Raw genomic sequence first — 12,286 nt, 5'->3', positions numbered from 1 at the left:
TAATATTTCGTATCAAATATTATGGCAAATAAATATATGAAAGTCCACATATGAAAATCCACAATATCATATCTGCATTGATAAACATGAACTTCACTGTCTGTGCTGCTGTTGATTTATTTACGAACAGAGACAAAACAAGGTGAACAGACAGTTACTTGAATCAAATGCACAACTATTTTTGGGTAATTATGAAAGACCCAGAATAAACTGAGTGTTCTCTCATCACAATGCCTTGCATCACAGAATGATTTGCATCACTGAATGATTGATATCAACTCCAGAAAATGTGCTGGTTTTTGTTGCCTGTTTGTACAGGTGTGTCATTCTTTTTTTTTTTTTTTCTTGCTGTTGTTCTTCCTTTTGTAAGGAAGATTGATAAGAGCCTGTAACTTTATTTCAGCCACTCTTAGCACAACAAGCGTATCTTTTCTCTAAGAACATAGTCCGGTTTCCTGTAAATTGCTGCGATAATATTTACACATGAATCTGTTCTGTTGGCCCTTCACAGCATAGGTTCGCTACTTTTCTAACTGTTCTCAGGCGAACTTTCTAAGGACACTGGGAAAGATCTGACTCCCATGCTATTCCCACGCATATACCGCAGTCCAGAAAATTCTACGCGTCTCCGTCGTACTCACTGTTGTGAGAAACAGAAGAATTTATCAAAAGTAAACATGTAACGCTTTCGTGTGTATTCACGCCACGAAATATCGGTTGTCCCAATGTTATCAAGCAAAGAAAAGAGATCAGGAAAACCACATGACATGAAGGGAAAGTACAACCAAGACTTGCGCAATGTTTAGTTAAGATCTTTCTGTGAGAGCAATTTGTAAAGAAATGATATTCTTTGACACTATTGGGGGTTCCTGACAGCAGATGCAATAGTAGTTTCATTTCACAAACAGCAACAAGTTCATTAGTGGTCTTAGGCATTCCCCCGAGATTGCAGAGAGATGCACCATTGGAATAATACGGTAAAAGTGACAAGTCAGTGTTGAAGACATTGAGTGTTGATAGCAGACTCTACGCTGATTATGTTATAAGCAAGAAAAAATACTTATGAGCTTGAATGTAAATTTATCAGTTTGAATGACAAGATACTCTGATGTAAACAAAGACAGTGATGTAAGCGACTTTGTTGAAGGTAATAGAGCGTGGCGTTGAATATTACCCGCTATTTATGTTTAGCATTGAATTTAATAAGTGGAACTGTTTGTTTCTGACATAATATGTTTCACTCCATCTTCTGCAGATATAACGAGGAGACAGTTCCACACCTCGGGACCTGCTTGTAGGTGTGGTAGAAGTTTACAGGTGGTAAGTTTCAGCGCATTTTTCAATCAGTTTTTACTCATCCCCATCACAATGTGGATGAATTAGATATTATGATAATATTTCTCTTTATGAACATTTGGATTTTTAATGATTGTCATAAAATTTCTTTATAGCTGCAGCTATAACGTAAATATAATTCCTCTTCGAACCTGAAGACCAAACTTATCGTATGTTTTACATAAAATGCAAGTGTTTCTATCTTTGTGGAAATAATGTAAAGGTTCATTAATGAGGATGATTAAGAAAGGGAGAAAGGTTTTCGTTCGGTTGTACTAAAGCACATCAGTTCCAGCTTCATTGTGTGTAAAATATTAAAGCGGATTTAAAATTCCATTGTAACTACAGTTGAGTGATCTTCAGCTTGCCATTAAACTAGCCATACTAAAAACCTTTTTACGAGTAGTGATTATTGGAAAGTATCCGTGTAACTTCTTACTGTTTTCCTAAATATTCGAAGGATTCTCAAACCCTTTTCTACTATAAGAATGCGGGAGAACAGAGAGGACCAGAAAACCGCCAAACACACAAACAAAATGTATTGATAAAATTCTGTTGTAACTACAGTGGAGTGATCTTCAGCTTGCTCGTAAACTAGGCACACTAAAACCACTTTACGACTCATGATCATTTAAAAGTATCCGTGTTACTTCGTACTGTTTTTCCTTAATATCGCAGGATTCTCAGACCCTTTTCTGCTATAAGAATTGTGGAGAACGGAAAATACACCGGAAAACCAAAAACAGACAAACACACAAACAAAATGTATTAATAACAAAGACCTTTGAAATATCAGCCAGATCATAGCACTTCAGATATGTGATTTAATGTTCTAAATCTTCGGTAAAACTAGAAAATTGTCAGTCCTTCTGAAGGTGGTAAAACCCAACAACATGCTCTATATGCCATTTTGCCCCAACACACATGATATTCTTAGGCCTCTTGATAATGGAAATTATACTTGGGGATTGTAACATGTTTCGAATAAGTATGTATCTTCAAATTCATGAAATTCTTCCGTCGAGATGTTTTCATTGCAACTGATTAGCAAATTGCCCTACATCGACGTAAATATCATATCTTTTGTCATGGCTACTACTAAACACTGATCAATTCAGTGCATATTTACGTCGATGTAGGGCAATTTGTTAATCAGTTGTAAAGTATATATCTTGCCCGTTTCATGATGTTTATACTTCATTGTTAACATATGAAATGTGTTCTTTTCTACTCCAGAAGTTTGTAGGTGTAATTTAGCAAGTTATATCTATCTCATCATCACTGTGAGCTTACTGTAAACAGTGGGGACTCTGTTAGGTATCAGAATGATTAGCATTTTATGTTATTTTCTGAGACATTATCTCTTTATCTCATGTTTATATATGAAGCCAAAATTTGCTGTCCAAGACATTCTCAAAATTACCTAATAATCAAGCCGAAATACATACAGATAATGTTTCAGAAAATAACATAACTAATCATATCTGATACTACCAGAGTCCCCACTGTTTACAGGCTTGATTATTAGGTAATTTTGAGAATGTCTTGGATGGCAAATTTTGGCTTCATAATATTAGATAAACACGCAAGATTGACGTGTACGTTTGAAAAGTATTTGTATGCATTTAGATATTCATACATGTTAAAGAGATAAATATTTGAAAATCTCGCTTTTAAAAAAGCAAAACAAACAAGTATTTTTCTTACATAGAGTGTGAAAGAAAGTTATCCTCCGATTTGATATGTACATTTTTGTTCTGTGAGTAGTACGATTAAGTCTAATTGAAAAATATTTGTATGCATTCAGACATTCATACTAGTTGAAGAGATAAAAATTAGAAAATCTCGCTATCCAAAAAAAAAAAGAACCAAAAAAAAAAAAAAAAACCACGAGTGTTTTTCTTACATAGAGTGTGAAAGGAAGTTATCATCAGATTTGATATGCACATCTTTGCTCAGTGATTAGTAGGATTAATTCCAGCGGACTCAACAACTACAATAATTATGTTTCGCAGAAAGAGGCAAACTAAAGACATTATATAAAAAAAAGAAATACAACTCAATGAAAAATAGATTGTGTATTGCATTGACTCACGTAATTTATTATCTGTTTGATATGAATTGACTTGATTTGATTTCATTTAATTTCGGGATTATTCACTAAGTAAATACAATGTTAAAAACAAATTTCCGAGAGTAATTATACATTGGACAAAAAAAAAATGAATGCACCAATCATACATCATAATATGCGTAAATTGTATAATATACATGAACAACTTGAAAGCCATTGACTATTCAATCAAGTTATTGCCAACAAATGCAGGAGGCGGCTATCTTAAGCTAAAGTGTGGTTTTGATTACGACCTCTGAGAAGAATATATATTTATTATTAATAAACTATGGTCAACTTGCCCTAACTTGTTACAGTATAGAACAGAAGTTAATGTATGAAAATTAAAATATATCATCTTATTCTCTGGTCTCTACAAAACCGAGGGTATTACCCTGTTTGATGTGAAGTTATATTGTTACTAATATACCCGTCATGCAGTTTTTCTTTTGGCTTCTTTTTCTCTTTTTGGTTGAACCGCTGTCATCACAACTGTTTTTCATAATCGATAAATTCCGAATGAAATTTCCGGAAACAAGCAAAAACAAGTGAAGATATGACAAAAGTTTCAAAACATTTCAAACCTACACAAACTATGCACGCATGTTTAATGCTTAATTTCTGAAGTAACCCTTTTTGATAAGCTCTCAGTGTAAATTATGCATAGAGGTATTTTCTTAACTGTATTCAATAAGAGGTGAATGACAAAAAGTGCACATTTTACTTTCAAACGAGATATATCTACTCGTATCAGTAGATTCCTTCGTATCCATGATTATTACACGTCTGAAATACAAATCATCTCTGAAAATGGAGACTTTGTAATTAGCTTGTGATGATTTCCAAGCACTGTAGCGTCTCATAAACATTTTTGCGTCGTTCCTTTACGATTTTCTGCTAACCTGAGTGTTGTGTCAAATTGTGATTCGTATAAGAACATTATCTGAACGGGAATCATGCTGCTTTTTGCAATATTGATATACATTGGTACTGGATCATAAATAGTAACTAAATGGACTTGAATCGTCCTCAAGAAGAGACAGAATAATGACAACTTTAATATTGGAATGAAATTAAAAGGTTTTCCGGTGAAAATGAAATCCGCCTAAATATAATGAACGTATAAGTAAAAATCTTACCAAGAATGTCCATAGTAAGTTTCTGTATATTTCATTAAACGTCCGATAAATGGATGATAATGAGTGTGTGTGTGTTCAGTAATTCGTAGTCCACGTGTTAGTTAAACAACATTATCAATGATAGCACAGAACTTCAAAGTTGGCATGTGTAATGCTGTCAACACCAACAGTTTATTTTAAGAACACACAAACTTTCGGGTACCGTGTCCTTTGTCAAGTGATTTTCTGACAAAGGGCACGGTACCAGAAAGTTTGCGTGTTCTTAAAATAAACTGTTGGTGTTGAAAGTATGATGCATGCCCACTTTGAAGTTCTGTTCTGCAATTGAATATGTATATATATATATATATATATATATCAAATTTGTGCTCATAAAATTATCATTAATCATACAGTTTGCCTCATCAGACCTCTGCATTATACAACACACTCTCAACATGTTCAAGAGAAGTTTTAATATTCCTGCTGAAAGCACAGAAGGTGGTGATTGTTATGCACACACTAACAGCCTTGCGACCATTAGCGTATTAACTTGTTTCATTGCTACACCTTTCTATCCGAGTGGAATTCTAAATGTATTTACCTTTCACTTTTACCCGCACATACCTGATTTCCTGTTAGGTTGTTTGACTTAGCTGATACTTGACTGAAAACAGTGGTTTATCCGTGTCGGCCCTTTGTCACTTTTTTTTTTTTTTTTTTTGCTGAGTTACAACTTTCATTATACTAGTAACTTCTAACCTTTTCAAATAATTATGTTTGTCGCTGTTTCTTGTTATGTCCCAATATTTGTGTGGCTAAAGATGTCACGATTTTCTTATCTAGATTCATACTTGTGTACAGAAAAAAAAAAAGAAATACCAAAGTCTCAACACAACAGAACATAAACACAGAGTTGTCAGTCATTTGTCATTAGTATTGCTTTGCAGTGAAAGTGGCTGCTGTCATATAAGTCATAAGCAGCTATCAACTTTGTATCAGTCGACAGATTGTGAATGATAAAGATATCATTATCACCACAGAATTTTTATGTCTATGTATATATATACATATATATATATATATATATATATATATAGGTATAGATATAGCTAGATAGATCTGTGTATGTATGTATGTTCAATATTATATACCTTTACCGTTCGTCAATAGCTCACGTAAGATAAGAGCGTTAACACCAGCACAATTGAATTTTTATGATAATGGCATGATGCTAATATATTTACCACACCCTTTTTATATCAAAATACAACCATAACAAATGATGACAAGGGATGTTGCAAGATGCCAGCTGGACTAGTTCTGTGCATTCTATCCCGTGCATGCACATAGATTAATGGTTAATTTCTTTATTACGCCATGTTTGTGTACAGACAATATAAAGCTCCAGAAGACCAAGTGTCTAAAGTTTTAAATAATTCAATTGGCATCCTGCGACGTTCTTTGCTGTCATTTGTCACAATTGAGTATATATATATATATATATATATATATATATACATCACGTTATCTGACAAGCTTGATTTACATAGAAATTGAAACTTTGGGGCGTATACGATGGCTAAGTGGATATCCATTCGATATTACACTTATGTATAATGTTTAAAGTACTAAACTAGTGTATCCTGATATACAGCTAAGTTTCCATGCCACTAATATAGGTTGGAAACCAAATCAAGCAGATACAATTTCAGATGCTTTGTTTTGTATGGTCTATGTTGAATACAGGCTGTTCACGAATGGTTGGCAATTTGTTTACCATTTTTTGTTCGACGGGCGTGATAGGCCATTTGAAATAAATTACATCTACAAGGAAAATTTTCCCTGCCTTTTCATTTGTTCTGTCAGTTTTCACGATTACGTAATTTTGTTTCTATTGTTTAATTTTGCAAAGATTTTGAGAAAATGAAGATGGAACATGTCTTATAATTAAGATTGATAACTGGCAAGTGAGATACGATTAATTTGCTGAATATTTATAACTGACAGAAAATACTCATCAGACAAGAGACATTTGCACGCTATCTATCGCCCACACACTCATATACATGCAATCAAACACACACGCACATGCGTTTGGAAGAAAAGTACTGCCAAAACTATCAATAGCACCTACATTTGCACAAGTTACTTTACATACACACGCACACATACACAGACACAGAAATACGGGATGATATGAGAAAATTATTGGGGGACAAAAGTAGTTCATATTTCCGTCATATTTCACACCATGCCCTATATGAATGACTGGTGATCACTTTCTACAACCAAAATGGAAAAGAAATCCTTTCCACTGCCAATTACTGCAACTATAAATATGTGTCGATTTGATTATCAACATTCATGAATGCCAAAAGGAAGAAACGCAAAATATCAAATTGTGAGGTGACTCTTAAAGGGGATAAAAAGTGCCAGTTCATAGTAAATTTCCAAAACTGCATAACAAGTAGTTTTGCGTGTGATTGATGAACGCGTTAAGCGGTGGAAAAATGTCATTATCCGGATGCATGTCTGCAACTGAGAAAAACTACCCCCTTTGTCTGCCATATTGATGTGTATTAGTGTGTGTGTGTGTGTGTGTGTGTGTGTGTGTTTGTTTGTGTGTGTGTGAGAGAGAGAGATTGAAATTGTAACAAAGTTATCTAGTAAAAAAAAAATAAAAAAAAATAAAGTCTGGTCAACGTATGGTCCAGCGCAAGCTGCGTCAGGATGAGAAACAGAAGTATTTACATAATAAAGGGGGAAAAGTACCATTCACTTTCTCAATGATAAATGTGGCAATGATTGCATGGCTGATGAGCATCGAAATTTACAATCAGGAAGGAAGTAAATAGGATCATTTATCAACAGGTGAGCAGCGTATGGGAAACAAAAAACAGCCTTAGTGTGACGAGCACGGCGTGATGTAATAATAGCACATATAAATGAGTGTCAAAGCAACTGCAATCATAGCAACGATGACGGTGTTATTCCAGGATACTTGGCTTGGCTTTCAACTTTGACTATCATTGCTCGTCCAAGAAGCTGAAAAAAATATTGATTAACAGAGAAAAATTATCCATGGGGAAAACAGCCAGTATTTATCAACATTATCACCAATGTCATTGTTCATATTAGAAACCATATGTTAAGCGTCATTTTCGCACGATTTTGAAATATTCAGTAGTCAGAAAGAAAAATTTGTTCTCAGGGCAAGTGAATTCGAGCGACCTCCACAATAACAGTGATTTCAGGTGCTGAAAGAGATAATGCACATTTCTGTTAAACCATTGTAATTATTATTGGCAAATTAATACTTCAACGCAATGGGACATTCTTCTTTATTTCATAAAATCGCTTGACGTTTCAATTGTTATAGTAACAATCATCATCCACTCAGATATTCGGATGTTTTCTGAACTTACAATATCACGAGATACTTACTACCTTGTAGCACTATGCCCATCAGTCTGCAAGTCACGTGAAAATGAATAACGTATCACATGATTAATAGACAACCATGTCATTCACAAATGAACTGCAGTCTATGATATGGCTTGTAAAATATCTTCAAGTCACACGTCCGTTTATTGCAAATATATCTTTGGGCTGAAGTGTGTTTTTTTTTCTTATTCAAAATAATAAATATCATTTTATATCTTTATTTATGATAATAACTCTTTTTGTCATTGAACAAATCAGATGAAATCCGCAGCTCTCATTTCCTGGCAAAAGTTATTGAAAATGTTAGTTGGAAAAATCTTGTAATCTAATGATATTGTAATGAAAATATTGTCCCCATCATTATCTAAGCCAGGGGATCTCACTCAGTTTGTTATTATTTAGTATTCACGTGCTTGGGCCGATTCTTGACTATTTGATTTTCAGATGTAATCCAGCCAAATTAAATATTTCTTACCAAAACCCAGATCAGTTTTTGGAACGATGTCCAAAAGGATGAATTTAAGTTTCTTCCGTTCAGAAGTTTAAAATCTCGCTATGTCTGTTTATGCCATTGAAGACTATTTTGGGGCATACAATTTTTAAGTTGCATTCACAATATTGTTTTTATTCTTGCCATTAGTTCAGCAAATAAAACTTCCAAAATTGCAGCATTTCGCCCTCAAGTAGTAGACTTGTGCCACATGTATAGCACAACATTCTGTAGGTTCAGAGTTTAATACCTATAATTTAACAATTTGAAATGAACTTCTTGTATTTAAGCTAGTCTTAAACATTGCTTTTATGTAGATTGGCGAGCCTACACATGCAGTCTTGTGTGTTCTATGTGGTGTGGATGCACGTGTGTGTGTGTGTGTGTGTGTGTGTGTGTGTGTGTTGATGGGTGTGTGTGGATGTGTGTGTATATTTGTGTGTTTATGGTCTCCATTTTTCATAAAGTCCAGCTTTTCTCATTGTATATATTTTGTTTAATTGTATATTATATAGGGCCCCACTCACAAGCCTGCTTAAGGGGCCCTATACAGCCATTCATATGTAATTTGTATATTTTTATGTATGAATGATTTGTAATCGCAGATATATGTTTTGCTTTTGGTGTTAAATGAATATCAAAACTTTCAAACTTATGGTCAAAGCAAGCAAACAATAAACTGTACCAAATGAAAGGGAAAACCGTACAAGGATCATTACAACGATGCTGATCACAGGAAATCCTAAGGAAAAATCAAGACAAAAGACAATGGACCTATGTCGGGTTTCCAAATGTGACTCAGGTAAGATTTGTTTTTGATCTTATTTCTTTGGTGTGTGCGTACTTAAACATATAGTGCAGTGAATTTGTAGAATTAGAAAAATGAGAGCAGCAGTTTTATGAGAAGGGAAAAATCAGAGAGTGAGTTTGTTCTCCAATATAAGACTATAATGGGTTAACGCGCTAGCTAGAATGTAGAGAACTCTACTTATCATAAACTCAGTTTTAATGGGATAAAAGAAAAAGAAATCAGCGGTACGGTTAATAACTTATTATTGTCTGTCCACATGAAGCACTGATTAAGCCATTTTACTAATAAAATACAACACAATACAATACGATATGATACAAAACAACACAATAATTACGTCTGTATAGCGTTCTTAGAATCTACACGTTGTGTCACAGTGCATTACGCAAATGTTATATTACAGCATCTATAGCGCAACTGCTATTTACATGTAATATATACTGCTCAAGCCTGCTTAATTTCTCTTTGTATATACCCACAAGAATTATAAATTAAAAAAAATCGTATCTAAAATCAATATGTGAATTGAATGTAGCAAAGAGACAAAGGAAATAGATACCCCCTACCAGCACCCGTACGGCGTAGCGGGGATATGACGTCTATTCCATCGGCATTAGGATCTGCATAATTATGTGAAGAGTGCCCCATTGTAAACGTAGATTTAAAGGGTAACATAATACTATTCTAATTAACCATAGCACATACATAATACTATTCGGTAACATTTGATTTCATTTCATCCAATTAGATTAATTGTTTTCTGCATCATCGTTAATACACAAAACACAAATGAAAATCGTCATGTGATTGGAGGAAATACAATTTTTGGTACAATGTTAATGAGAAATAAGCTGAAGTGGTATATATCAGCACAAACGAAGAAGCTAATACTTGATGAGCTTGATGTGCTTGCGGCCATCCTTATAGCAAAAGAATTGAGTTTATGGGTTCGAACTGACTTGTTTCTAGAGAAGAACAGGAGGGCGGAAGAAGAGAGAGTGAAGAGGATGAATGGAAGGAATATTTCTTGCAACTGAAGTCCTAAATCAATATCGTTTTGGCTGAGAAAAAAAAAATGTTAAACTGACCTTGCCGTGATACAGTAAGTTACAAATCTATTCTCACAAAGCAAAACAAAAAACGTTATTGCCATATGTATGGAATTTATGGATTAATGTAAGGCCCTTAGAACCAGAGATCGCAAACTCTCCTTCACTGTAGGCAATTATGGTATACGAGGCCCAGCGTATTATTGGTTTAAAAGTTAGGCATCTGATAGACAACAATTTATATGTATAGGAGGTCACGATTCATCCATCAGGTCATCCCAAAAATACCCGATGTGGAGTCTTCCAAGGCTCAATACTTTGTTCCTCACTGATTCATTCGATAAACGATATATCAAACCCGTCCTCCATTCTCAAGTTCATTGTGTTCTAATAATCTTAATAGTACATAATATTCCTCCTTTATAACACTCTCATACTGGTCATTTATTTCACCGAAGAAAAGTTCTCGAACGAGACGATATCAAAGTACTTCAAATGGCAGCATTTGTGTTTAGATACACGAAAAATTCCCTCAAGCTTTCAACATTATTTTAAAAATGTATTTCTATTCACATTACAGATACATTTCTTTCATATCCAACACGCACCCTCAAAAATACTCATTTTAATAACTCCAGAATGTTATTAGCTCACAAATCCTGAAGACACTATGGACCTGATATAGTTATGAAGTCTACTCCAAAATCATTTCAAGGAATAATTCAAATCTTTCTTTAGATTTACATGGCTCTGTATAGTTTTCTTGAATGGATACAGGCACTGTTTAAAATTTTGATATGAGTAGTTAGTGAGTTCCAGATGTCTGGAACATGCAGCGTGTCTGTAGATTTCACAATTGTCGCAGGTTTGGGATTGCTTGCAAGGTAAAACTCATCTGATTATCTTGTTAGGTAAGAGTGGATATCACTGTCCATTTGGCAAAGTGACAAGAACTGCGTTTGCAGTTGGTCATTTTCAGAAACGAAATATGAATTAGAGCGTTCGTTAAAATGATTGGTATCGATTACTTTTGGTGTTCTTATAAGTTTATGATAACGGATCCCTTTTGTTAGAGTAAGGCATAATAACAGTTATTGCACTTGGTTGAGTAGGGCCATCTACAATATTGAAACTGAAAATGTATGCCATAATTAAGGAATTATATGACAGGTACAAAATGGATATATATTTATATATATATATATCTATAAATATATATGATATTATATATGATACATAATATACTATAATTATAATATTGTTATATTATGTAATCTTATATTATATATATATTTTAATTATATTATATTATATGAAATTATATCATATCATGAGTTTGAATGTAAGAACTGGTAAATGCTATTTTCAATTTTTTTCACTTGTAAGAACATCGTTTACTGAGAACACCAAAATGGCGGGGATTCTTGCACATAATCTTGCAAATATTTCCCATGGTCCTTTCATCTCAGGTTTTCGCATTCAAAGCAGGACATCAAGTCATTAGAGAGGACATCCACCTAAAATAACCTTCAAAAGAAAAAGAAAAGACATTCCCTACAGAAGGATACAAAAATGACAAAATTCGGATAAGAAATAAGGAGGATATGACATTTTGAAATTTTATATCTTTTTCTGAAAACATTACTTGACCAGTCCTTATTATTCAAAATAATAAGCAAGTTGATGGTGCCATGTTTAGCTAATACAAATTAAAGCATGTTTTCATATTGAGGGACCAGAGTTAACATGATTTTTTTTTCATTTTGGGTGGTTTTAAGGCAAGTTCTATATTTATGCAGCTGAAATATGGGACTTTTGTCATTTCTGTATATAGAATGAATGAAGAATGGTCAGAGCATGGGGCGGATTTCCTCTTTGAGCTTTTTCCTTCTTTTCCATAGCAGCAGGACATCCACATTTTAG

General features: G+C 33.8%; 1 long non-coding RNA gene across 1 annotated transcript in view; it reads left to right on the top strand.

The window, feature by feature from the left end:
* Positions 1 to 2,421, top strand: part of LOC139716541 (uncharacterized) — a 45,896-nt gene extending 43,475 nt beyond the window's left edge. The window contains exon 5 of the long non-coding RNA XR_011709902.1: positions 1,256 to 2,421. This is a non-coding gene — a long non-coding RNA (uncharacterized lncRNA). The remainder of the gene's footprint in view (positions 1 to 1,255) is intronic.
* Positions 2,422 to 12,286: the final 9,865 nt, after the last annotated feature.

The sequence above is a fragment of the Diadema antillarum genome, unplaced genomic scaffold (genome assembly GCF_040938485.1).
Source record: "Diadema antillarum isolate AM-2024a unplaced genomic scaffold, OU_Dant_1.0 scf00000066, whole genome shotgun sequence".
NCBI lineage: Eukaryota > Metazoa > Echinodermata > Echinoidea > Diadematoida > Diadematidae > Diadema > Diadema antillarum.
Note: the sequence above shows the minus strand (reverse complement) of the source record. Positions and strands in the feature narration are given on the sequence as shown.